Source organism: Sus scrofa, chromosome 3 (genome assembly GCF_000003025.6).
Source record: "Sus scrofa isolate TJ Tabasco breed Duroc chromosome 3, Sscrofa11.1, whole genome shotgun sequence".
Classification (NCBI taxonomy): Eukaryota; Metazoa; Chordata; class Mammalia; order Artiodactyla; family Suidae; genus Sus; species Sus scrofa.
Genome location: NC_010445.4, coordinates 95,155,904 through 95,183,384, shown reverse-complemented (window position 1 = coordinate 95,183,384; position 27,481 = coordinate 95,155,904). Strand labels below are relative to the sequence as shown.

General features: G+C 47.9%; 1 long non-coding RNA gene across 1 annotated transcript; it reads right to left on the bottom strand.

The window, feature by feature from the left end:
* Positions 14,801–26,980, bottom strand: LOC106509837. Its single transcript, XR_001307757.2, has 3 exons — positions 21,097–26,980; positions 20,332–20,448; positions 14,801–20,181 (listed from the first exon to the last, which is right to left on the bottom strand). It is a non-coding gene; the product is annotated as an uncharacterized LOC106509837 (long non-coding RNA).

Here is a 27,481-nt window from a genome sequence, read left to right as displayed (position 1 = left end):
GTCTCTGCCAAGTCGTGGCTCCTTCCCAGGTCACTGGTGCCACCGGACTCAGTCATAGCACCAGGGTGTAGAGAAAACACCAAGACAGCTCTCTTCCTATACAGCTAAAAGGTTTGCTAGAACAGCCTCGTCCTTTGGTCTCACAGCCCCAGCTGTGTGGATATGTCACCAATCGGCCTACACTCGAGTGAGCCGAACGCTTAGGAAGGTGTGGGCCTCAGACCAGGGCTTCAGGGGCCCGAGTCCCAGACCTGGATCTGCCTCCATCTCACCATGGCCTCCAGGGACCATCTTAGCACCTCCTCAGTGTTGTCACTTTGCAAGTTAGAGCATGGACTGCCATCTCTGAAGCATTCCACCCCCTTCCTTTTTTTTTTTTTTTTTTTGTTGTTGTTGTTGTCTTTTTAGGGCCACACCTGTGGCACATGGAGGTTCCCAGGTTAGGGGTCCAATCAGAGCTACAGCTGCCAGCCTACACCACAGCCACAGCAACATGGGATCTGAGCTGCACCTGGGACCTACACCACAGATCACGGCAGTGCCGGATCCTTAACCCACTGAGTGAGGCCAGGGATCAAACCTGCATCCTCATAGATATTAGTTGGGTTCTTAACCCACTGAACCACAACGGGAACTCCCGTGGTCTCTTCTCAAATGACGGCGCTAAAGTCTAGGCCACCAGCTGTCCTGTGTAGCTCGGCTACATAAGAAGTGGGCCCAGTCGAGGCCTTGGTGTTGGCCCAGTCTTGGCCATAGAAATACTCCATTGAACTGTCTTCAGGGGGGGTCTCCTGAGCAGGAAGGGTCTGTAGCTGGAGAGCCTGCCCCACTGCCTTAGCCAGACCCCCAAGTTAGAGGGGCCCTTTGAACCCCCATGCCACCTAAGCAGCCTCCCCAACCTGTGTGTGTGGTCAAATGTCCCTTGAGGCCTCAACAGAACCTGAGAGCTTTGAAATGCTTTGCCCCACCCACCGGCCAAGCCTTTTCTGAGAAAGAGCCCCCAGAAAGTCACTGCTCTATGGGTCGGGATGGAAAGAACTTGGGGAGCAGTGAAAAGGTCTTCATCAGAGAGTTTAAAAGAAATCCTGTACTAACCCTTTCGAGGATGCCAAACAGCAGGTGTCGGAGCTCAAAGAGGCCTTCGAGGAGCACCTGATCCAAGCCCTACCTGCAGGCAGGAAAGGTGCTTATCCTCATGTTGTCTCTGCAGTAAGAACCCGGAGGAAGTTGCAATGATGCGTCGCCCGCTGATCTGCTCTAATGAAATAAAAGCATTTCTCATTAACCAGACTCTATACACATGGGTGCCACTGACATGCTTGGAATGATTTCCTTTCTAAGTAATGAAGGTAACACTTCCCCTGGATTGTGTGCTTAATCCAGCATGCTTGACAGGGTGACACTTCACAACCCCTTCAGATAAAGTGAGGCAGGTATTAATGACACTGTTTTACAGAGGAGGCACCTGGTATGAAGAATGACAGTGCAAAAATGTTCTGGAAACCAGGGCTCCTGAGTATTTGCCATGATCTTGTCTCTCCACCCCACAGAGCTGTTAAACAGTTGTCTCTCTAGCAATAGTCAAGCTTATACTGTTTGCTTATTCAGGAATTTTATTTTTAATTTAAAGGCATATGTTGTGTTCCCAATGATACCGTAAAGACATAAAGCATGATATAAAATTCTGTTTGACGCATGGCCCCAACTTTGAAAAGGTGTGTATGTGTGTATCGCTCACACAGAATAAAAGAACCAAAAGAAGATACATCAAAATGTTATCTATGAACAATGACGATGTGGTTGACTTTCTTCATTTTGCCTGTGTCTATATTTTAAGACCTTTAACACGAGCATGTGTTGATTTTGATATCTTTGAGACAAGATATTTTAAAAATAGACTTTTGTTTCCGTAAACTGTGTAAAAGTAAGCTTCAGCTTGGCCCCACCTGCATCCTCGTGAATTTCAAAACGGCATCTCTCCAGTTGGGAATAACCACCACCAAGGGAGGGCTTGTGGTTCAGCATCCCAAGCAAAGCCCCACGTTCATGGCTGTTAGCCCTGACAGTGGCCCATTTCTCAGGGATCACTCCAATTAGGATCTTCTCCGTGGCTTACAACACCAGCCCTCTCCCTTCAGCGAGAGCATCTGTGGCACAGCTGGAGCAGCAGGGTTGGAAAATCAATCACCACTCAACAACTGTGCGACGGATGGCCCATCAATCAGAAACATAAGGCATTCGCTCCATTTATAAAACGCGTACCTTCTCTTGCGAACCTGCAAATGCAATAAGCAGCCGCGGCACCTCAGTCCCGGAGCAAGGGCAGCACCGGTGGCTCGGGACTGGGGAGGATCACAGATCAGCACCCACGAGACACGTCCTCCGGGACCCTGCGTCCCCTGACACTCACACTCAGGGATGGCTTTGGGATTTTTTTATTGGCCCTGAAAGCCAGTCATGCTGACACCCTGCGAGAACACATGGGGACTTGAAGAAGTGCTTTGAGACTTTCTAAAATGGCCATTTCCTCCTTCCTTTTCTTTTCTTTCATTTCCTTCGAACTTCTACCCATTAAAGGAGAAACGTCTCGTCCCCCGATTACGACCAGATCTATAGGACTCCCACACTCGCCCACATGGGGACAGAACTCATTTTCAAGTCCATCCACTTGAGAAGCATCACCGCTGCCTCTCCTTGTCCTGGAACACCCTGATGCTGTCTGGTGATACCTCCCTCACTAGGAGAAAATCATTGCATTCTGGCGACTGGGGGTGGAAAGAGAGCCCAGCCAATATCGCTGATCCCTACCAGGATCATTTCACACGTCCCCCTTCAAACAATAACAATGATGCCAAACAGTGTATGCTGCTTTGTGATTTATCGATGATCCCATATGATCCTGAAAGTCTCGTGACATAGGTGTTACCCTGACCAACACAGATGAGGACACTGCGAGGGAACGGAGGAAAAGGATATTTAATGAGTGTCTCTCAGCCATGTGCCTGGGACTATGCTAAGCGGGGTTGTTGGTTTTTTTTTTTCCTGTCTTTTTAGGGCCTCACTTATGGCATATGAGGTTCCCAGGCTAGGGGTTGAATCAGAGCTGTAGCTGCTGGCCTCAGCCACAGCCACAGCAATACCAGATCCAAGCCACGTCTGCAACCTACTCCACAGCTCATGACTAGGCCAGATTTGAACCCACTGAGCAAGGCCAGGGATCAAACCTGCATCCCCATGGATGCTAGCCAGATTTGTTTCCACTGAGCCATGACGGGAACTCCACTAAGTACTTTTCAAATGTGCAATCACATATGCCTCAGGACAACCCTGGAGGATGTGGCATGTATCTAGTATGAGCCCCATGTTGCAGATAAAGAATTAAGGCTCACAAAGAAAAAAGAGGAATCCGAGAGGTTGCAAGACATATCGAGGTTGCAGGTTATATGGTGCAGGATGAGGTGACTTAGGATTTAAACCCAAGACTTGTGACTTCAAATCTTCACAATTTTCCAACTACTGTTTTGTGAACTAAATGAATGGTGAGGGCGTAGTTCTTTAAGTCATATGAGCTTTCCTGGGTGAGCGATGGCCTGGAACTCATGGAGTCTTAAGGAGCAGAGGAAAACCCCAGAAGGGCCAGCCTGAAGCCAAACTCACTCTGAGAAGAGTTCCCTATGACCCAACCTAGTCCACCTCAGCCCTACAGCTGGAACTTGGGGTTCCAGATGCAACATCAGGCCATCTCCTCTTGGTCCCTGGCTGGACCCCAGAACTGCAGGTGCTAATTGCTCCAAGAGGATGCTTCCTGAAGCCCCAGGATCTCCCGCCGGCACTGGTTTGGGTTGAGCTGCCTTTGCCCATGGTGTTGGGGGCCTTTCTGGCCTCTGTGAGCCTGGGGCACCTGTGACTGCAGGGGCAGGAAGGAGTGCTCTGGGGGCCCCATCCCCTTCTGAGAAATGGAATAGTGGTATTACCACAGGGTCAGGAAACCCAGGCAGCAGAAGCAGCCTGCCAAACCACATCACGCCTGGGGGAGCTATGAAACAGTGGTGCAGGCAGGGCACAGGGAGCCTGTCGGGGTGAGCCGTGTTCAAAAGTAATCATTGCAGCGAGCGCTCAGTGGGCCTTTACACGCGCCAGGTGGAACAGTGATTGAAATTTTCTGTCTGGTTCCCGGGGGAGGCATGAGGCCCACTGGGAAGAAGCTAAAGGGAGACAGATTTCAGGTTGTAAAGGGGAGAACGCAGAACCTTTGTTGAGATTCAAAGGGCCCCCTTGCTGAGTTGTGGCTTCTCATCACTGGAGGGGTTCAGAGGTGGTGTGATGTTAGAGATGGAGCCATGGAATGAGGGAGCACAGAGTAAGATCTGAAGAGTTGTAAGGTCCCTTCCAATGTTTCTATGATGCTACTTCGTGTTCTGGCCATGTGTCTCCTCTCTTCATCCTTCAAACCAAGCTTGCCCTTGTCTAGCTCTTCTGAGCAAATGCCATGTCCCAGCAGCTCCTGGAGGGTCAAAGACATGAGGCCTTCTTTTCCTGTGTCTCCTTATGAAGGTTCGAGACCACGCCCCACGGCTTCCCACCAACATGGTGTTAACTGGTTCACGTGAGGAGATCTCCATGTAGTCCAGATCGCAGCAACATTTGATAAAATAAGAGGTGAGCAAGTTGCGAAGACCTAGCCTTAAGAGCTCCAAACCAGATAAACCTCTGAGGACCTGAAACCATGCAGAAAGACAAACCAGCAAACAGGTGGCAGCTCAGCTCTAACGGGGTAACAGGGTCCAAAAGGGCTCCAAAGAGGCAAAGAGCTGGATCCAGACTCATGGTCTGAAACTAGGGGTTGGGATGGAGCTTCCCTGCCTGTGAAATGAGATAGGAGACAGCTCCAGGTGCTGCTCATGGCACTGCTTTACCTAGAGAGATGGGGGACACAGCACAGCCTCACAGCCACGCAGGGGCCCAGCTGCCCACTGGCTCAGCACAAGAGAGCTGAGTCTGGAACACCCGGCCTGGGTCTAGACAGGATTCCTGGGACAGTGGGTCCGCAGACACTGAACTTCGAAGCAGACAAATAAGTGCAAAGAAAGAGAGAGAACAAAACTGGATTTCAAATGAGCTTGGAAACAAAATTCCTCACACCTCAAAAAAAAAAAAAAAAAAAAAAAAAAGCCTCAAAGATCAACAGTCAGGAAATGAATTTACTCCAAATGAAATGGAAATAACAGAGAACTCTGAAAACAAATTCAGAATAAGTATGTTGCAGGAAAGGAGGTAAAAGAGGCAAAGGAAGGAAAAGCAATTACATTTTTCAAATTGTGAAACAGAGAAGAAATAAATTAAGAAGAGAGACAAATAAACAAAACTAAAATCTTAGAAATAAAAATAGAGCTGATGAAATAAAAAATGTAAATTCTGGAGTTCCCGTCGTGGCACAGCGGAAACAAATCCAACTAGAAACCATGAGGTTGCGGGTCTAATCCCTGGCCTCGTCCAATGGGTTAAGGATCAGGCGTTGCTGTGAGCTGTGGTGTAGGTCGCAGACTCGGCTCAGACCTGGCATGGCTATGGCTGTGGCCTAGGCCACCAGCTACAGCTCCGATCAGACCCCTAGCCTGGGAACCTCCGTATGCTGCAGGTGCAGCCCCAAAAGGGCAAGACAATACAAACAAAAAAAAGGTAAATTCTACATGGGATACAATTAAAGAATGAACTATTAAATTAGAAGATAGTACCAAGGTAGTACTGATAGCAGTCAGAATGCAGCATAGAGAGAAAAAGAAATCTGAGTATTACAAGTAATGCATATATACATACATGCTGTTTAAGCGACATGGAGGATCCCTTGACAGGCTCAAACATATATTTAATAGATGCTCCATTAAAAAAAATATCAGAAAGAATATTCAAAGATATGATGCTGGGAACATCCCCAAGCTGAAGAGCTACAAGTCCTCAGACCAAACATCATCACCAAGAACAGATCAGGATCAAGAAAAAGATTCGGATTCATCACGGGAAACTGCAGACCGTGGAGAAGAGAAAGAGCATCAGAAGCTCCTGGAGCTGCCCGCTTGGAGCCCAGAACAGGCACCCTCAGAAGCGTGAGCCTAGGAGTGGTAGCTTTTCTTTCCCTGGGCTCTAGAACAAGGAGCCAGCTTGGTCTCCAACCCCAGGCAGGAGCCGCTGCCCTCACCCTCTGGTCCTGCCTGGCGGGCAGCAAAGCACCCACACACCCCGGTGCGGGAGAGAGGGGGGTCTGTCTGGGTCCTCCTGAGCTTCCCAACAAGTTCTTTATAAAAACTCCCAGAGTCACAGTTAGTCCTTTCTAGCATTTGCAATGAACATGCCATCCAGAAGGTCTCTCTGTCACTGAAATGTTTCTCTCCCGGTTCCCAAAGAAACGGGTCTTTTGGAAGGCAGTGATTCCTTCCCTCGGTTTTGCCAATTGCTGTTTTTCTTGACATTGTAACTTGCAGTTTTTCCCACAGTATGTCACTCCGGAAAAAAAATGTGGAGATGGGGCTTTCACATGTCTGGGACAGAGAGCAAACTCCTGTTTGGGAAAAAAAAAAATCTCCAACCTGGAGCCCCCAAGCCTGAGTCAAACTTTCCATGGAATCAAGATCTCTATTTGCAACTTGAGAGGCAAAATTAAGTTGTAATATTCCAGCAAATAGCTATAGCCACTCCGAATGTTACCCCTGGCTCCTTGGCTGCATCACAAACCGATGCAGAGGCAAATTTAATTACCTGTCAGGAACTAAATAAAAGGTTTGCTTCATCTAATACTCCCAGTGTGCGGGACAGCTATGAAAACAAGCCTGATGCTCCATCGATTTGCTCTTTGCTGAGGCCCAAAGAGGAGCCTAGACACACAAGTGGGCTGCCCGAAGCTTTTGGAAATTTAAATATTCTTTATGGCATTTGTCCACGGTTTCCTCCTCCTCAGCTGGACTCAAAAAACCACTGCTCACCCACTAGGGCTCTTGCATCTGTACCTTTAAAATTACCCATAATCTTTCTCTCTCTCTCTCTCCCGCTCTTTTTTTTTTTTTTTTTTTTGCTTTTTAGGGCCACACCTGCAACATATGGAGGTTCCCAGGCTAGGGGTCCAATTGGAGCTGCAGTTGAGGCCACACCACACCACAGCAGTGTGGGATCTGAGCTGCATCTGCGACCTACACCACAGCTCACGGCAATGCTGGGTCCTTAACCCACTGAGCAAGGCCAGGAGTCAAACTCACATCCTCATGGATACTAGTTGGGTTTGTAACCTGCTGAGCCACAACAGGAATGCCTTAAAATTAACCTATAGTTGATTTACAATGTTGTACCAATTTCTGTTGTATAATAAAGTGACTAAACTATACACACACACACACACACACATATACATTCTTTTTTTTAATATTCTTTCCATCATGGTCTAAAATGGTAAGGTGAGCTCCAGCCCATTAGCTTATACACACCAGAAGGCTCATCTCTCCCTGATAGAAGCATGTTTTCCGGGGTCCACTGCCGATTCAGCAAGACCCCCAGGCTGTCTTTGATCCCCATCATTGGCCATCAGTTGAGTCATAACAGAAAATCTGGGCACCAGGAGACTTTGGTGAGCCGGGCTAAGTTCATATCTGTTGTTTTAAACCTCAGATTCCCCAACTGCAACATGGAGAAGACGCCCTATCCACTCCCAGGTTGTAGCAAGCCCAAGCGTGATGATGGGTGTGAAGAGCCAGGACCAAACTCAGGATGTGTAACGATTGTAGATTAACATGGATCTAATCACTGCCTGGAGCTGGAGGGTCAGAGGGCAGGGGAGGAGCAGCGTCCATCTTCGCAGAAGTCAGAGATGCAGGCCGTGAGCCACATACTAAGGACAAAGGGGCCAGGTCAGACCAAGCACACGGCAGAGCCTGTGGCACGAGCTGGGCAGGAGATGGCCAGCTCTCAGCACCCCTAGAACTGTCCCCCAAGGCTCTGCAGAGAGCAGGGTTGTCAGCCCACCCCAGTTTCAGGGGTGCCTCTGAAGAGGCAGCAAAGCAGCAGCTGGTTGGAAATAAAGGGCAAAATCAGGACTAGGGAGCCAAGTGGTTTTTTTGTTTTGTTTTGTTTTGTTATTTTTCTCCCTCGGGCCAAAAGCTAGCAGTGTTGGTTTGTAGGGCCAGACTCTCCTTTGCCGTGTCCCTAGGATGCGTTAACTTCTCTGAGCCTCGGCTTCCTTACCTATTAAATAGATTCTGAGCAAGTACATAACGTTCTACAGTGAAAATCATTGTGGAAACCATTCTTGCATCTTTACACTTTTGGCCCCCTTTCCCCTAGGATCCTGGAGGATTTCAATGAATGAAATGGGGTCAAGGGTCCTCTCTCTGGCTTTAGAAAGATGTGAAAGAATGGGCAACTGGGAGCCAATCCAAAGATGGTGCAAACCCAGGTCAGGCTCCTCAACCCCAGGCCACTGGGCCAAGTGGGCACACTTTTCAATTTGGGTGTGAAGGTCCTAGACTTATAAGGGATGGATCAGAGCTGGTTCTCCCCACCCGCCCCCCAATCCAGACACCCAGGGCACCCCCACCTCTAGCAGCGCTCCTGGGACCAGAGCCAGGGGACCTCAGACCCATTCTCCAGCCTCTTTGGCCCTGCGTCCCTCCCTGTCCTGATGAGTCCCAGACAAGTGCTGACACAGCCGGCCAGGCCCAGAGCCTGTGACTCACCACCTCTCTCAGCACTTCTGTCACCGGAGGGCCCTGGCTCTGTCACCATCCCACCTCCCTGCCTTCGCCCTCCTTGCCTTTCCCAGATCCGTCCGGAGTGCACTCCTCTGGGAACAGCCTCTGTGAGCTCCAGAGAGCCCCCCTCCACCTGTGCCCCTGCGGCCCAGCACAGAGTAAGCAGGGTGAATCTTCAAGGCACCCCCCGCAGCTGTCACAGTCTTGGAAGTAACTCGGGAGAGGAAGAGACTCAGCCGAGCCTCCCTCCCCATGCCTACCTCCACAGGCACACTGGCCCCTGACCAGGGGTTGGGGTAGCTGGACGGTACTGGAAGCCTACAGGCTATCAAAGCAACACCCTATCCCCAGAGCCCTAGAAGGGTTTGCGAGCAGCCGCCCTCCTCACCTGGCCAGACTCAGGGAGGCCCAGGCTGCCCCAGCACCGCTGGCCCTTAGCCAATGATGGAACACATAAGGGCTTTTAGAGACACTCCGATTCCTTTTTTTCCGAGAGCAGGAAAAAGAAAGATGCTCCCTGCCACATCTTGGCCAAGCCATTATTAGGAAGGCACCGCATTTTAAAGTTCTCACCATGGTGTTTTTTTTTTTTTTTTTCCCCTAAGCTGTGCTAATAAAATCTCGAACCCACGTGGCAGCCCCACTGCTCATCAACAGTCAGCTGCCCTCAGGCTGCACCAGTCTGTTTATATTATAAATAAAGGCTGAAATATGCCGCTTGCTCGGTGCAGGCTCCGAAGGGGCATGGGGTTGGGGGGAAGCAGAGCCAGCCCCTCCCACCCTGGCTGGGGGAGGGATGGCTCAACAGAGGCCTTGCCCGAAGCCAGCTCCTTTTGGACATTAACAAACCACTACAAGGATCTATGATCCATCCCTGGAATCCTGGTTTAATTATTTAGGAAGAGCGCTTTTGCTCCCCGCAAGCTCTGCCGCTCCCCAGAGCCTGAGGAATCATTGTTCAATGCTTATTACCGCCGCGGGCCCCCGGGCACAGTGTGCCAGAGACCTCATTTCAATATTTACCACTTAGATCACTTAAGGGCTGTCAGCTTTAATAACATTTTATCAATTGGATACTTATATTATTCACGGCTTCATAAAAATAACAAGACCTGCCTTGGCATTTCAATCACACCCGGGCTCATTGCAGCGACTGTTCAGGGATTTCGTTTTGATTAACGTTGAGATCTGATGTGACTGCATCTCCTCCTGGATGCATAGTGCATGGGGTGGCCACGGGCAGCCACTGGGGAGTGGGCTACATGGATCTCTGCCCTGGGCATGTGGTCAGCAAAGGGAGAAGGTAACACATCAACAGGCCAGGCTGAGACGCCCTCCCCAATTCTCTGCGACTGGTGTGGGGTGGCTGGGGTGGCTGAGGCTCTGTGGGTGGGAGACTCAGTGCACCCTTGATAATCAGGCCCTCAACTTCACCTCCTCCTTCCTGCGTCTCGGCTGCAGCCACTGAGAACGGTCCCCTGGGCTCCAGAAAGCAATTCTCTTCCAAGGTTCCCATACTGGAAAGCCTCTGCTCTGTCCTCCACCTGCAGACCTCCGACGCAGCTTTTCAGGCTCGCTTCCAAGGTCACCTCCACCATGAAGTCTGCCCTGCTTCACAAGAGCCTGCATTGGGATGGCTGCTTGGACCATGCCTGTGAGTGCGTGGTGTACTCCTTTGGGTCACTTCCCGAAGATTCCCACATCCCTCAGGCGCCCGAGGTCTGGCCTTTCCTGAAGTCACCATCAAGCTCTCTTCTGGTCTCCTGAAGGAGTGTGGCATTTTCCTTGACTTTTCCTGCATTTTGCTGAGAAAAAAGTTTGCAAACCCCGGCTGGTGTCCAAGGGGTTTGCTGTTGCTTGTAATTACGGCGCATCACTGGGACTGTTGTTAATTGTTCAACTTGGTGGCAAGCCCCAGAGATAGATGTCACCCTTTTAGAGCAAAGTCTGCCTTGTCCAGTAGCCGCCCCACCCTCAGTCCCCTGGGCTCCAGCACCAACTCCCTTTCTCGCCGCTCCCTGGCCCCTCTCCAGCCACCTCCCAGCTGGCCTCGCCCGCTCCCCTTTGCCCCTCCACTTCATTCTACTCACAGAGACCACAGTCCTTTCATGTCACTCTCCAGATTACAGCCCCTTCATGGATTTTACTGCCCTCCGAACCAAATCCAGTCTTCCCCTTGGCACAGTCCCTACCTTGGCTCTCTGGCCACACCACCCAGTGCTTCCTCAGGCTCACTGTTCTCTGGTAGCTGCTCTTTCCAAGACTCGACCCCTCAACCCTTTCCTCCCTTAGAGCCTTGCAAGACTGGCGCCCCTGGAAGGCCCTGTCCTCCCCTCCCTGCGTGGCCAACGCTAGTGTCCACTTTCCAATCATCTAAGAGAGACCAGCCCTGATGTCTGGTTTCTCCTTCAGCCCTTCATCCTGTCTTAGCCCCCTTTGCTACCTCCACGGGACTAATCACAAAATGCCATTATTTCAAATTCCTTTGTTGATTTATTTTGCTCTATGAACTCAGAGACTCTAACAGGCACAGAGTCGCTGCCACACCCCCCCCCCCAAATGTGTTGACTGAATACATTTAGCTGTTTCCTTCTCCCCTTGCCTTTGTGAGAATCCCTCACCCTCAGCAGGCTTCCCTCTCACATCGCCTTGAACAAACAGAGAAGTAGGCAAAGGGGATCCAATACATGCAGGTCAATCCTGCTGCTGGCAAATGCCCAGATGTGTGCCCCTGATCCCCAGACAGCAAGCACTGTGTGTAGGGACAGGGGTTCTGGGGCAGCCTGTGCCCACTTGTCAGCTGTGCATATTTGGGCAAGTTCCTTCATCTCCCTGTGCACTTGTAACTTAGGGTGAGTGATACTTCATAGGATCACTGAACATTTGTAAAGTACTTAGGACAGTGCCTGGTGCTCAGTAAGCGCTCCGTGCCTGCCGACCACTGTTATCGTAGGTTTTGAGTGGCCTTGTGCATGTCCCACTGCGAAAACTGCCCCCTCTCCCAGCATACACACTACCACCGCTCTTTTGGGTGGCCGGCTGTCATTTACTGTTGAGCCTAGGAAGCCCCCATTCGGTGAAGCTGAACAGCCGCAGGATGGGGAAGGAAGAAGAGGCTGGTGAATCCTTGCTGCTGGCTGACCAAGGAGATCTCACACCCGGGGAGACAGGCATTCTGGCAAGAAGATGCTTCTCATGCTTGTCTACCACGCAGAGGACAGACTCCCTGGAGCCAGAAGAAAAGCCTATACTTTGGTGGGTTTTTTGCTTTTCAGGGCCACACCCGGGCATATGGAGGTTCCCATGCGTGGGGTCGAATCGGCGCTACAGCCGCTGGCCTACACCACAGCCACAGCAACGCAGGATCCGAGCCTCATCTGTGACCTACACCACAGCTCACTGCAACACTGGATCCTTAACCCACTGATCGAGGCCAGGGATCGAACACACAACCTCACGGTTCCTAGTCAGATTCATTTCCACTGCACCACAAAGGGGACCCCAAGCCTATACTTGGTGATGGAGACTTAGGGGAAGTGAGTTTCTCACACGTGCTCCCACAAAAGCGTCGTTGCATCTGCAGATCCCATGGGGCAACCAGTGCCCCGAGAGAGACAGGGACGGGGAAGCCTGGGGCTGGCTTCTCTGGCTCCCCCACCAGGAAGATCAGAGCCTGGCCTGCCCCTCATCTTCCAGCAGCCACAGTCCTCTAAGCACGTGCACATGTTCCAAAACCGCCAGGTCCCATTCGTGCCCCATAAACTATACTGATTCTGCTGCTAAGTTTCTCTATTACGCAAAACTTCTATTTCTCTACAAAAGATATTAAATGCTTCCCAGGTGGCAGGCTTTCCAGCGTGTGTGTTTTGTGTGTGTGTGTGTGTGTGTGTGTGTGTGTGGTGAGAGTGCTGTGTGGAGTTAAGACCTGTCCCTTTTGACACCCTGAGCTGCCTGGGTTCTGTGCTCCCAACTGTTCTAAATTGCAGGAGAAATCACCCTGACAGAACCTCCCGCTGACAGACAGTGTCTTTTGTTACCAATGGAGGTGTTGATCCTTCTCTAATCACCAGCTTAATTAAGTCCGCTGAGATGAAAGAGTCATTTTTACTTGGGGAGCTAATATTTATAGACAACTCTCTCGCTGGCCCCTGCACTGGAGGTGTTAACAACTTGAGGGCTAAATCAAATAAAAATTACAAAACTCATTTCTCTACTCTACAAAAATCACTGGCAAACGTGGACGGAACACTCCAGACTCTGAGCTGCCTACAGAGCAGCTTCGTTCGTGGCCCGAGAGCCCAACAGAGATTTAGGTGCACGGCGGGCGTGTGGGAAGCCCTGGCTGAATTTCGAAAGTGTGCAGAGCCTGCTTGATGGCTTTCTTCTCTAGCAAGAATCACTACTATGCATTGGGGTGAAGAGTCAGCCAGACCTGGAATTGAATCCTAGCAGCCTTGCCACTCAGCTGTGTGACCCTGGGCAAGTTATTTACCGTCTCTGAGTCTCCATGGCTGTTAAATGGGACAATAATAATACCTGATTTATAGCATTGTTGCCCCAAAAGCCTGTCGCACACTCTTTGGCACATAGAAGCACTTTTAGTGTTGGCTGCTAGGAGCAGAGATGGTGGCGGTAAAGGGGGAGGTGACAATTACACCTCCGAGCTGTATTTCCATAGGACGGTCTCCTGGGCAGCTTTTTTTTTTTTTTTTTTTGGCTTTTTGCCTTTTCTAGGACCGCTTCTACGGCCTATGGAGGTTCCCAGGCAAGGGGCCTAATCAGAGCTGTAGCCACTGGCCTACATACACCACAGCACAGCAATGCGGGATCCAAGCCGCATCTGCGACTATATCACAGCTCAAGGCAACGCCGGATCCTTAACCCACTGAGCAAGGCCAGGGATCGAACCCGCAACCTCATGGTTCCTAGTCAGATTCGTTAACCACTGCGCCATGACAAGAACTCCCTGGGCAGCTTTTAAGTTCTCTCATTTCGCAGATTTCTCAGTTTTGTTAAGAATGTCTTAGGCTCCCTTGCAAGGGAAATGGAAATCAAAATCACGAGATAGTACTTCATACCCACTAGAAGGGCTATCTATAATAATAACAATACAACCCAGAAAAGAGCAAGAGTTGGCTATAATGGCGAGAAATCAGACCCTACACACATTGCTGGTGAATATGTTTAATGGCGCAACCACTGTGGAAAACAGTTTGGTGTTCCTGAAAAAGTTAAACGTACAGTTCCCATATAAGCCAGCAATTTCACTCCTGGAAAAATGCCTGAAAGAACTTAAAGCAGAGATCCAAACAGATACTGTATACCAATGTTTATAGCATCATTATTCACAAGAGTCCCAAAATGGAAACTACCCAGTTATCTATTGCCTGATAAATGGGGAAAAAAAGGAGCTATAGCCACACAATGGAATATTATTCAGCCATAAAAAGAATAAAATACCTGCTGCAACATGAGCCTAAAAACATCATGCTAAGTGAAAGAAGCTTGACACAAAGGGCCATATACTGCATGATTCCATTTTTCAGAAATATCCCAAATAGGGACGTTTATAGAGATAGAAAATAGGTAAGTAGTTGCTAGGGTTACCCACCTTCACCTCTCACACAGGGGAGGTACAGGGAGAGACTGCTAACGGGTATAGGGTTTCTTTATGGGGTGATGGGAATGTTCTGGAATCAGCAATGATGTTGCACATCATAGTATATACTGGAGACCACTGAATTGTATAAAGTAGTGAATTTTATATGATGTGAACTATATCTCAATTTAAAAAATAAAATAAAAAAAGAGAGCCCATATGGAGCCCCCAGTGGTCTATACCCATCTACATGTGCATGGCTACAGGCAGCCTCCTTCATCACCTGTGGTTTGGACCAGAACCAATGAGGGTTTTCAAGGTGAAGCCTCTATAGTAGAAAAGTTTTACTAACGCTTTATCTTTTTTATTTCGTTTGTCTTTTTGTCCTTTTAGGGACATACCTGCGGCATATGGAGGTTCCCAGGATAGGAGTCCAATCGGAGCTGTAGCTGTCAGCCTACCCCAGAGCCAAAGCAACTCGGGATCCGAGCCACGTCTGCGACCTTCACCACAGCTCACGGCAATGCTGGGTCCTTAACCTGCCGAGTGAGGCCAGGGATCGAACCTGAGTCCTCATGGATTCTAGTTGGGTTTGAAGTCCACTTGAAGTCCACTTCCCCTCTGCTGGTCCAGCCTCATCTCTGGGAACTCCATTTTTTTTTTTTTACTAACATTTTACACTTTGCAAATCACCTTTCAATTTGATCCTGACACCAGCCATGAAAACAGGTATTATTATCACTATTATACAGATGTGGAAACTGAGATTCAGCAATATAGCAAAGATGAATAGTAAGTAGAAAAGGTGGAACTGGAACCCAAGCCTTCCACTCCAGCACCCTCTCTTTTCCCTACAGATAAAACACAACTTGACCCACCGTGCTCTCAGGTTTTCAGAGCAGCGAGCCACTTCCCAACAAGAGTCCTGACTTACCTATGACTTGATAGCCTTCTGCTTCATCTATGTGGACAGCATTCCTGACCCTACCTGTTCTGGGGCTTCCACAGGGCTGACTCCACAGGTCAGAGACAGAGTGTCACACATGGGACTTGAAAAAAAGGTCGCTCAAAGACCGTTCCACCCAGGCAGCATTTGCCCCCAGCACGAGTCACTCACTCAGGTGCCTCGTGCTCCCCCAAACATCCTGTTGCTTTTGACATTGACTAAGCACCTCCAGCCAAGGAGGGGCCGTGAGGAAGACTCTGTTTTCAGTTGTGTCTGTCTCCTCCCTGCCCCGCTGAAGTCCTACTCCATTTGGAAGAAGGCGTCTCTTGAAGTTCAGGGGCTTTTAGGTGCAGAGGTGAATCAGGTGTTGGGAGCAGCCAATCAGCAGCTCAAGAAGAAAAGGATGGATGTGAAGAAGCTGGAAAGTGGGAGGAGGGCTTTCCATTTCACACTGTTTGGATGTGGAGTGAGCAAAAGGGAGGAAGGGGAAACTAAGGCACAGAGGGGAGAATGTTCGGAGTGTGTGGAGGGATGCCTGGGGAGCCTGGCCTGCCTGGAGCAAAACGGGCAGAGATGAGGCTGGACCAGCAGAGGGGAAGTGGACTTCAAGGGCTGTGGCCACCAGGCTAAGGAGGAGGCCACTGTAGTAGGCAGTGGAGAGCTGCTAGAACTTGAGGAGGGGCCTGACAAGAGAGTTTCTAGGTCTCCATGGTATAAACCATCCATATGGAAAAGCCATTAAAAAGAACATCTGCCCCTGGGCCTTGGTTGGAGTTTCTGTGGGTGGCAAGAAAGACTTTAATAACCAAGGTAAAGGTTGCTTTGGGACGAATGGAGCTAACGGGGTATAAAACTTTTGAACACAACTTCTAGCTATGTTAGAAGAGACACTGGGGAAAGGTCTCGAAATCCCAATACCTGCTTCTTCCTTTGACCTGCTGGGACTTCATCAAGATAGATGCCAACTCCCTTCAGAACCAGTTAGCTTCAATAGGTGCAGAGAGACTGGCCTTATCACTTTTTTTCCTGTAGTCACAACAAATCATTTCTTCCTAAGGCTGAAAGTGACCTTGAAGTCACACTTCCCATGTGAAGCCAAAGTTCCAAAGTCACTTCCTTGCTAAACTGTTGTCCAGCCTCTGCTTGAACAGCCACAGTGAGAGGCTGTCACTGTCTATTAGGTAATCCTCTGGCTTTTAGAAACTATTTCCTTGGATAAAGTCAAAACCTGACTTCCTGTGGGCTCCTCTCATTGACCTCATTCCAACTCTTAGGGCCTTTCAGAAATGCATTGACTCATATGGCCTTCAGTATTTTAAGCCATCTATTATACCTTCAACGCCTACTCCATCAGTCTTCTCTTCTTTGTATTTCTTTTTTTCTTTTCTTTTCTTTTTGCTTTTTGCTTTTTTAGCTGTCTGGTGGCATATGGAGTTCCTGGGCCAGGCACCAGAGCTGAGCCACAGCTGTGACCTACCCTGCAGCTGTGGCAACACCAGATGCTTAAGCCACTGTGCAGAGCTGGGGAGCAAGCCTGCATTCCAGCGCTTCAGAGACACCACCGACCCAGCTGCATCGCAGCAGGAACTCCCTCTTTGTATTTCTTCTGTGACACTGATTTGAAGCTCTAACTCCTAGTTAGTTTGCACATTTTTCCCCCCTTTTTAGAGAAGGAAAAATTCATGTCTTGCATTTTTTTGAGATACCTTTTAACTTCCCTTCCATGGGTTGGCATTGCATGGAAAACTTAAGATTAGGCATGGTTTCATCTCCTTGCCTGGAAAGTGTTACATCTCCTGGCACAGCTATGCATGGGTAACAGCAGCAGTGGAACCTGGAACCAGACCCGCCAGCTGGGGTGTTGCAGGTTCTGAGAAGAAGGCAAGTATAGCAGTGGAATGTGACATCTAAAGGGCATGAAAACAAATAGCAGCAGCCACTGGCAAGTCTCAACAGTGAGGTCTCAAGGAAGGTGTCCCCATAGGTCCAGAGATGGACAGCCAGGAACAAGTGATATACCAGAGCCAGGCAGACAGTCTGCACTAGGGAAGTTTTGTACAAGTGGCCGAGCCTCACGCCCAGGACCCTAGTCTTAAGGAGAATGGTATTCTGTGAAGGCCGCAGAAACGAGGACACAGGCACAGAGGACTGAGCCCCCGACCTGGGTCTGGGTAAGGTGGGGCTTGGTCTTGGCCAGGCGGCATGTTGGCTCTGACTCATTGATCTTGAGTCATGAGGCACCATATTGAACACGATTCGGTTTCCCCTCTGCTTGTTTGACCTCATCTCTGCCCTTTGGCTCCAGGCAGGCTGGGCTCCTCATGAGTCCCTCCACGGCTCTGCATATTCTCCACTCAATTCCATGGTTGCACCTTCTTCCCTTCCTCTCACTCCCCATCCCAACCATCTGGAATGGAAAGCCCCCCCTCATTCACTCTTCTCAGCTTCACATCCAGCCTTCTCTTCTTGACTCTGATGACTGGATGCATCCGATTCATCCAGATTTTCTAAGACAACATTCTAAGACTGCTTCCAATAACGATTGTTTGCCGATGTCACTGCAGGCATAGGAGGGAAGGGTAGTGGCTTTTCCAAACTAGCCACCAGGTCAGTGGCTAGACCTGGGGCCAGGGGAGAAAGGGAAGAGCATCCAAAGGTACTCAATGAGGCTGGACCGGAGCTGCTTCAATCTCTCCTGCCAACAAGACGGGATCCACAGAGCAGACTGCAACATAGCTGAGACTGTTCGGATGTGGGGAGAGAGAGTCTGCCGAGGCTGGGAGGGCAGGCAGGCCCGACAGTCACATGCTTCAGACCCCTAACACCAGACTCTGGCTTATAAATCCCCCCAATTGGGCTGATACTTGAACTTTCTCAGTTTATGTAGTAAACTTGGGCAATCAGAAAGCGTTCTGCAGAAGCAATTTTTAATAGGGAACAAAGGGAGAATTCCATCTGTTTCAGGTCAAAAAAATGGGCCATGTGGTGAAGACGGGAGATAAAATGAGGGTGGAAACGGTAATAGAGAGATAGGCTCCTGTAATAGTAACTGGCTAACTATTCAAAACGCCTTTCTGTATATTTAAAAGTTTCATATCAATACTTGGAAGGTAATCCTGCATGTGAAACCTGGAATAGAAGCTGGCTGGGTTTTCTCTGAATGACTTCATTGTAAAGAATCCACGTAGGTACCGAGACCCAGGAAAGTCAGAGGAGGCCACCGGGATAGATGGACGGATGGACAAATGGCAAAGGAGGAGGGTGGGGTACCCCGACATGTTCGGAGCCTGACAAGACATCTGAGTAGGATTTTATGCAAATCCAATCAGCTTCAAAATCAAATCACAATTATTTACCCCATTATCACTGGTCCAGAGTAATGCTAGACACATTACTCTTACCAGTCCTCACCCTGTCAAGACGAGGGAAAAAAATATGAGTGTTTACTTTTATTATTATGCATCCTGTTATGAACCCCACCGTCGCTAAGTGCACACAGCACCTTTAACTAAAGAAACTAATTGCAAGCCACTTTCAATATCTCTTGTTTTTTAATTTAATGCCCTCGGAGAGATATAATTGGGCTGGAGGGAAGAATTTTCACTGAAGTCATGAATTTGCTATATAAATACAAACAAGAAAGAAAGCTAATACAGTAAGGGAATATGGGATTAATTTTGAAATTGTCTGATTAGTGGATTGCTGCCCATCAATAATTGCCTTATATTTTCCCAAGGCCCTCTCTTTATTAGAGTCTGGCACCGCATCTGCCCACAGTCTGTCAATCAGCCTGTGCAGCTGGGAGGGTCTGCAGAGAGACCGCAATTGGAAGCCTGCTGGGGCGCCTTGTTAGACAAAGCAATATATCCCAGACGTGAAAACACTGCCATCTCAACTCGGCTGCTAACGTCTTTACACTCCATCCTTCCTTGTTGGAGAAGGGGCTCACTGCGACGAGGTCTGGTTTTAAAAAGGAAAAGGGAACATGGCAATCCTTTCTTTACATGGATTCTACAGCCCTGGCTCTACTAGAGTTTGAGGTCGCAAACGCCTTGCCCCTCACAGTGGCTGGGAGTAATGTCATTAAAAAGAGCTTTGCAACAGCTGGAATTTCTAAAGCAACATCAGCGTCGTGGGGGACGACTCGGCATGCTTCATACATTTAAAAATCATGACAGATAATCAGAAGGGTTGCGAGAGAGTGTGCAGATGGTGGCTTTCTAACCTAATTAACACTTAAAAATCTGGAATGTTCCTCAAGCTCCCAGAAACTCTCCTGTCTCTCCTCTCCAGGCTTGATGTTCCCAAGTCCTGAAAGACTCTTGATCAGAGAGATGAGGTCTGTTGACGAACTCGCCATAAATATTTTTCAAACCACACACACGCACACACACACACACACATGCACGCACTTGCAGCCTGGCTAATGATATGTTTATGTCGTGTCCATTTCCAGAAATATTTATGTCTCTCTATCTTGCCAGCAATCAGTCAAAATATACAAAAATGGATTTGCATGTAAAGATGCTTCTTTTGGAAGACAAAATATGGCGATAATAGAACAAAGATGGCTGAGAACATGCTCTTTTTTGTTTTGTCTTATCATCTACTGTTTTCCTTTTCTGTTTGGTAAACTGAGCATTTGTTTTAAATTGGGATCTTGTTCTTGTGAGGGAGGAAATAAAACGAATTGGAGCCAAGACCCCTGCAGCACTCAGATGGGTTCGCATGAGTGACTGAAGTGCCGTCTCCTCCCAACGTCCAGGTCCTCCACTGGGCTCTGTGAACATCTGTGTTTGCCCCTCGGCAGCATCGGCAGCCACCTAGGCTCAGGGGCCCAGGTCTGAAGGATGGAGCTTGACTTCCTCCTGTCTTGCGGGATAATGCACGGGCTGGTACACTGGCTTGGAGAGATTCCACAAAGAAACCTTAGTCACCCATCAATTTCCCTGCCTTCTTTCCATTTGGGCTGGTCCCAGCCCAGGAGCTGCTCATGCCTCCCTCCCTCCCTGCTGTGTCTCCCACCCTCAAAGACTATTAAGAGCAGGGCTCACCAGTGTCCCTGCTGGGACGGCCAAGATCACTCCAGGGCAGTGCCTCCATGCCCGGGCAGGCACAGACTGCCTTGCGCATCAGCAGGCCCGGGGTCCCTCTAAAACATCCATCTCCTTCTGTTGGGCGGAATGCAAATACTTGGAGCAGAGTTGGGAGAATTAAAGTGGTAGAATGTGCGTGGAAACACGTTTTAAGCTGTAGTCTAGACGTCTCTGCCAAAGTTAGGGGTTACCTGCTATTAGCAATATTAGCCCACCTTTAATGACGGCTAGCGGTATGGAGGCAGCTGCCATGGCTGCTCCCCTTGCTGTGGAGGAGCTGCTGGCTTAGGCAGTGGGACACAGGGCTGGGCTCACACCAGCGAGCACCCCTGGTCCTGGATATGGCCCCAGCATGGCACAGTGTCTTCCCCACCTGTTTCTCCTTTCCCAACTGCTGCTCCTCCAAGGGTCCTCAGATATCAGACCTCTTCTCACTCCAACTTGAAGGAAACCACAATTACTTTTCCTTATGAATTACAACTCCCGTAGAGCAGAACGGGGGCAGGCAAAGTCCTCCCTCCGGGTCCTGAATGGCTTTAAGGGCCACCACAGCGTGTGTACCAGCTACTCCCCCAGGGGCCTCACCCTTCCTCCCATGTAGATCTCATTGCTTCCGAGTAGGACTCCCATCTTCCACGTGTCCGCCTTCTGTCCTCGCCTGTAAATCTTCCCTTCTGTTGTCCACCGGCCCACGCCCGCCCCTCTTTCAAGCCCGTCCCTCACCTCGTGGCTTCCAATGTCATCTCCCTCCACTTTCTCCGACCGCGCGCGGCCCTTGCCTTCTCCTCCTCCCTGGCTCTGGTGGCATCTGTGACTGACAATCTGTGCCTCTGGGCAATGATCACCCCGGTGGGCTTGTTCCTTTCACAGGTGTTGAGAATCTTCTATGTGCTCGGCACTGTGCCTGCGCAGATCCACAGAGGAATGCACACTCGGATGTCATTCCTCAGGTGACGTTTGTGGCTTTCAACTGCCTGGCTTGATTTTAAGCTCCTGCAGAGCAAGAACCATATCTTACTCTGTATTTCATAATTGTTCACAGTTATCTGTCAATAAACATTATATAAGTGAGTGACTTAGGGGCTGAACCATAGACAAGCTCTTAAAAATCAAAATGTTGGTGCCCCAGGCAAAATGGCAATGCCCCTTGCCTGGCAGACGTCTGGCTCCACAGTCCCCAAGCACATAGCATGACAGATAAAGTTAAGAAGTCACAACATATTCATATCTTCTTTCTAAGGCAAAATAATCAACTCTGTGGTTCAGACACAAAATGGAAAGACAGTAGCATAAGTGGGTGAAGCCATTTGTTTGCTGGTCTCAGTCTAGAGGCAGGCTCCCGGGTTGCAAAGGAGGCCAAACGGCCGCTTGGGACCTCTGGTTCCAGCTTAAAGGAAGAAGCCACCAGGACCTGGGCCAGAACTAAATCCACGAGATACTCAAGGTCATTTTGGGTCAGGAGCCTGTCACTAATATATAGGGCTTAGTTCTGGACTGGGAGGCCCCAGGAAACCAGGCAGAGACTTCCACAAAACTGCTAGAGCAGGGCAGTGAGCTTGGGGGTAGCTCTTTCTCCTCGTCCAAATTTATAAGTGTAGGAGTGACCCATGTTCAGTCCTTGGACCTCCTCTCTTCTCTACCTACATGCAATCTCTGAGTAACTCCACCCATGGCCCCGATATTATCAATGTGCTAAGGATGCTCATATTTGTATGTCTAGACTCAGCCTCTTCCTGAGCTCTGGATACTTGGATGTCTGATAAATATCCCAAAGTTTCCATGCTTAAAACCTACCTCTTGATTCTTGTCCCAAACCAGCTCTGCCCCCGCCTCTCCCCTTCTTAGTAAACAGCATGGCCATTCACCCAGCTGCTCAGGCCCTGAGTGCTCATTCTCCCTCACACCTGACATGCTGTCCTTCACGAGGCCTGTGGGCTTTATCTTCAAAGCACATCCTGAGTCTGATGACTTCTCACCGCTTGAACAGCACACAAAGCCAGTCAACATCTCTTGCCTGAGTGCTGCAGCCATTCAGCTGCTCTTCTTGTAGCCGTCTTGTCCCCTATTCTCTCTTCTCCACACAGCAGTCCTAGGGATGTTTTAAAATCATAAATCATGGAATTTCTATTGTGGCTCAGCGGAGATGAAGCCAGCTAGTATTCATGAGGTGCGGGTTCGATCCCTGGCCTTGCTCAGTGGGTTAAGGATCTGGCATTGCAGTGAGCTGTGGTATAGGACCCTGTGTTGCTATGGCTGTGGCTCCGACTGGACCCCTAGCCTGGGAGTCTCCATATGCTACAGGTGCAGCCCTAAAAAGCACAATAATAATAATAAATAAATTAAAAAAATCATAAATCAAACCATGTCAGTTCACTACCCCAAACCCTTTCCTGGCTTTTCCTTGTGCCTAAAATAAGATCCAAAATCCCTACCATAGTCACCAACACCCTGCCAGACGTAGCCTCATTTCCTAACCAGCCCTCCCTGCACACCTCTAGCTCCCCTAATAAAATGAAACCCAGATGGCACGAGTTTGGAAAAGGACGTCACGAGGAGGTATGGCTGGACCTCCCTCCCTTCTTGAGGGGTCTGCACCATTACTGCTTTTATCCAGCTTGCATCTCTCAGAGCAGAGCTAAGACCAGACTGGAACATCTGAACAAGACGTCGCCAGAGGTCCAGCGAGACCGAAGGAAAGGCTTGGGTATACAGTGAGTGGGGTACCAGGAGTTGTGAGCACCACAGCAAAGGAGGGAAGAGCTCCAGATAGGACATTTCACTGAGGGCCAGTCTCACGTAGGTTACAGGATGGGCCACTTTGAAAAGAGAATGTAAGTTCCAGGTGATAGAAGGAGGTCTTAGAAATGGATCTGGGAACGTGCTTCTACTTTCACTTGTGGGCTTCTGTCTCCCTCCCCACGTGTGCAAGATGGAAGATAGGATCCCCCCCTCTTTTTTTTTTTTTTTAAAAAAAGCAGCAAACATTGTGCTTGAGCAGGAGTTTAAATCAGGTCTGTATGACCGGAAAACTCTTCGAAACACCTTGGATCGCCATTCCACCAGGACCCGTCGAACCAGGGTCCCTTCTCCAGCCGGCGCCTAAAGAACATAGCATGAGTCTGCTTACATTCCACGATCCTTAAGGGTCTACAGCCATGTGCGCTGGCTTGTTTTAATACAAATGCTATCACCCTGATTCCCCAGTGACTCTCACACCAAAATGGGCAGGAGGCGGGGGGTCGGGGGAAGGGCAGGGATGCACAGGGGAAGGAAGGCTCTGAAGCAAAGCTACTCCCTACTCATAGGCCAAAACCTTGCTAGAAACATGACTGATGATGTGATAAGAGGGTGCCCCACCATACTAAATGCAAAACAGGAATTCCAAGGTAACTGATTGCATGTAAAGGACTAGGTAACGGGTTGCATATTAAGAACACAGTTTCCATTTAGTCAGTTGGAACAGAACAGTCTGCAGCATAAAAGGAGAGTAAAATTTGGCAGGGCTCGCTGTGAGCTGGTGAGGAGGCATGAGTGCGGAGAATTCCTAAAAGAGATCCTAACTTAATCAATCACGTGAAGCAGGAGACCAAAGGTTGCCTTCGGAAACAGATCAAAAGAGGTGTATCGGCCCAGGCGTGCACACACCGTATCAATCTTTGGCCCAAGTGTGCGAGGCTCCAGGCATCACCTCGGAAGCGTGCCCAGAGCAGCCTGGTTTTATTTGTAAACGCACAGCAAAGGCCTGAAACAGTCCCAGATGAGGGCTGGTGGGACAGCAGCCATGTGGAGGAGGAGTCGGCACCAATTGGCAATTCCCACAGGTTTGCTTTCCTACTGACTTCATTCCCGTGGAACAAACGCTAAATCCATCCTCAACCTGACAAATTAGCGGGGCTCCATCTATGAGAAGGGAAAGGGCCCGAGGCAAGAAAGACCAGTCTTGCCTGGCTTGCACCAAAAGAGGACCTGCCTCTGGCCTTTATCTGCATGAGCTGGACCCCAGGAATTGAGGCATATTCCTGTTACTCATCTCAAAGCTCCAGACTGGGCCCCATGGCCAGCCTTGGCTCACCTAACATTCTGCACAGATAAGCAACCAGATAGGTATCATTTTTGTTTACACAAAAGAGATAAACTATGCACTCTGCTGTCCATCTTGCCTTTCTCACTTTAAGCCCAAAGGCCACAAGCTATGTCATGGATTTAGGGCCTTGGTGAAGAAAGGTCGATAGAGTGTTACACCGTAAGGTGACCTATAAATTCACTGGTCCTGTCCTGGCGGACGTTTAGGTTGTCCCCTCACCCCACTTTTTTCCCCTATTACAAATAATGCTGTAATGAATATCCTTGTAACACAACTTGCTGAATTCTTGTGAGTCTATCTGCAGGGTAAACCCCTAGCTCTGCAACTAGACTTTAAGCTCCTTCAGAACAGGAAAATGTGTTCCTTGGCTTTCTTGCTCCTTTACCTGGCATAGTCACGAAAGTCTGTGTATAGTAGGGACTCATTAAATATTTGCTGACATGACCTAATGGAAAAGATACAATCCGTATCCTTAATTACAGAGTCATAAGATGAAACAGATAAAACAAAGGGTTTATAATACAGTGATAAGGGAAATGAATCTAGACTTGATACAACTAATTATAGGAATTCCAAGAGGAAGGTGTAGAATGTCCAATTTTTACCCTTTCCTACACCTGAAGTTTTGGTGCTTTTTTCTTTTCTTCTTCTTCTTTTTTTTTTTCTTTTTGCTACACCTGTGGCATGTGGAAGTTCCAGGGCCAGGGACCAAACCTACACCACAGCAGTGACCTGAGCCCCAGCAGTGACAATGCCAGATCCTTAACGTTGTGCCACCAGAGAATTCTGACCTGAATTTTATATACATTGCCAATTAACGTCTTGTTCTAAGATGCCAGTTATGGAGGGGCCGGCTCTGCCTTCTTTCTCCTAGAAATAACAGGAGAAAGAGAAAGATCCTGGTCAGAACTGGCTCCTTTTGCTATGGTTTTTTGGGAGACAGCTAAAACAGCATTTCCTCAATAGGCCTGATTTTGGAGCACAACTTCCCAATAATCTGGCTGGCTCCATATGTTTATCATAGATGAAAAAAAAAATGCTGTAACTTAGAATACCACTGTCTCCTTTCTTTCTGACTTTCCTCTCAAACTCGATCACCTTGTGTTGAGCGGCCTTTGAGTGATGAAGGGCAATTTTAGGAACCAGCTAAAGGGAAGTTGAGATGGGGTATGTTTAGTTGGAATTTAGTCAGATACGTTCATCTGATTCACAATCATTTTTATGTCAAGTTATTGCTGACTGTCCTTGTGCAAAACAAAAACCAACCAAACAAAACCATTCATTTTACTAAGATAATAGATGCAGACGTAACAAATGAAATAGTATGGGGGGGGGCTTAAAGAAAAGCTGGAGAGTACCACAAGATTTATAACAAAATAGGTTCTTCCCACTCCTGTGAGATAACTACTTTCAATGACTTTAGCAATTTCTCATGACAGCATCCCCATATTTTTAAACAATAATCCACTATTTCAATGTTCTAAGTCAAAAAACTGGTGGACACATAAACTTTCCTCACATAAATTACTTTATATAAATTTTGTTTTTGAATAGGAAAATACCTAAATTTTATTTTGTCTATTATAAATGCTAAAATTATATTAACACTTTGAATATTTTATAACACTTTCTTCATTTTTCAACATTACACATTATACATTGATTTCCTGTCATTAGGTAAAGCTGTAGCTCTCTCAAAGGTATTCCTCTCTCCCATTTCCTTTTTATAGTTATGTTTTAATTTTTTGGTTAAATCAAAAGTCACAGGTTATAGGTTACATGACAGGGATATTTTTGCAAATATTAAATTAATATATTTTATTGTTCCCCTTAAATAATTATTTCCAAAGAAAAGCAGGCATATGTTTACTCAAAAGACAAGTACAGGATGTCCACAGCAAAATTATTTGTAATAGTCGCCTATGAAAACTCATCTAAATGCCTATCAACAGTAGAGTGGATTAAAAAAAATTGTGATATACTCATAAAATTGAGTACTATGAATGAACTATTCAACAATAACATGAGTGAATCTCAAAAACATAATAATAAACAAAAGAAACCAGACACACTACAGTATATGAATCAATGACATAACAACAACAAGCAAACTATTCTAATAGCGTTAGAAATTAGCATAGCGGATGCCCTGCAGTGCTCTAAGTAGGCAAGAGGAGGCTTCTGAGTGCTAGAAATGTTCTATTTTTTGATCTGGGTCCTTTTAATACGAGCATTTTATATATTCACTTTGTAAAAATTCGGCAATATGTACACTTAAAATTTCTGTATTGTTCTATACGTGTTTTACTTCCATAAAAAAAGTTGATTTTAAAATATCATCATAGGAGTTCCCGTCGTGGCACAGTGGTTAACGAATCTGACTAGGAACCATGAGATTGTGGGTTCGATCTCTGGCCTTGCTCAGTGGGTTAAGGATCTGGAGTTGCCGTGAGCTGTGGTGTAGGTTGCAGACGTGGTTCAGACCCTGCATTGCTGTGGCTCTGGTGTAGGCCAGTGGCTACAGCTCTGATTAGACCCCTAGCCTGGGAACCTCCATATGCCGCAGGAAGCAGCCCTAGAAAAGACAAAAAATAAATAAATAAAATAAAATATCATTATAAAAATATTTTTATACCTCTATTATTAAATAATACCTACTGACTTTCCAGCTTTTAAAGATTTTGTTACACTTACACTAACATCTGTATCTTTAGCCCTTGTCCTCCCAACTTTATTACTTTATTCTTTTTTTAATCTTGGTTTAGAATATTTATATTCTCGTCCATAATTAAAATCCCATATTTGCTTTTTTAGTTTTAGAGTCAATATCATGAAGCAGCAGGAGAAATGACAATTTTTATTTATCAATTTCACCTCTTCTACCTCCTATAACTATTGTCAAGAATGCACTGCGTCTAAGGGCATGTAGGGGACAATTTTATGAAAAACTCTGGCTCTTACCTATCTCACTTACATCTATTTATTTTATATTAATATTTATTTTTAAATGATATATCAACGTGT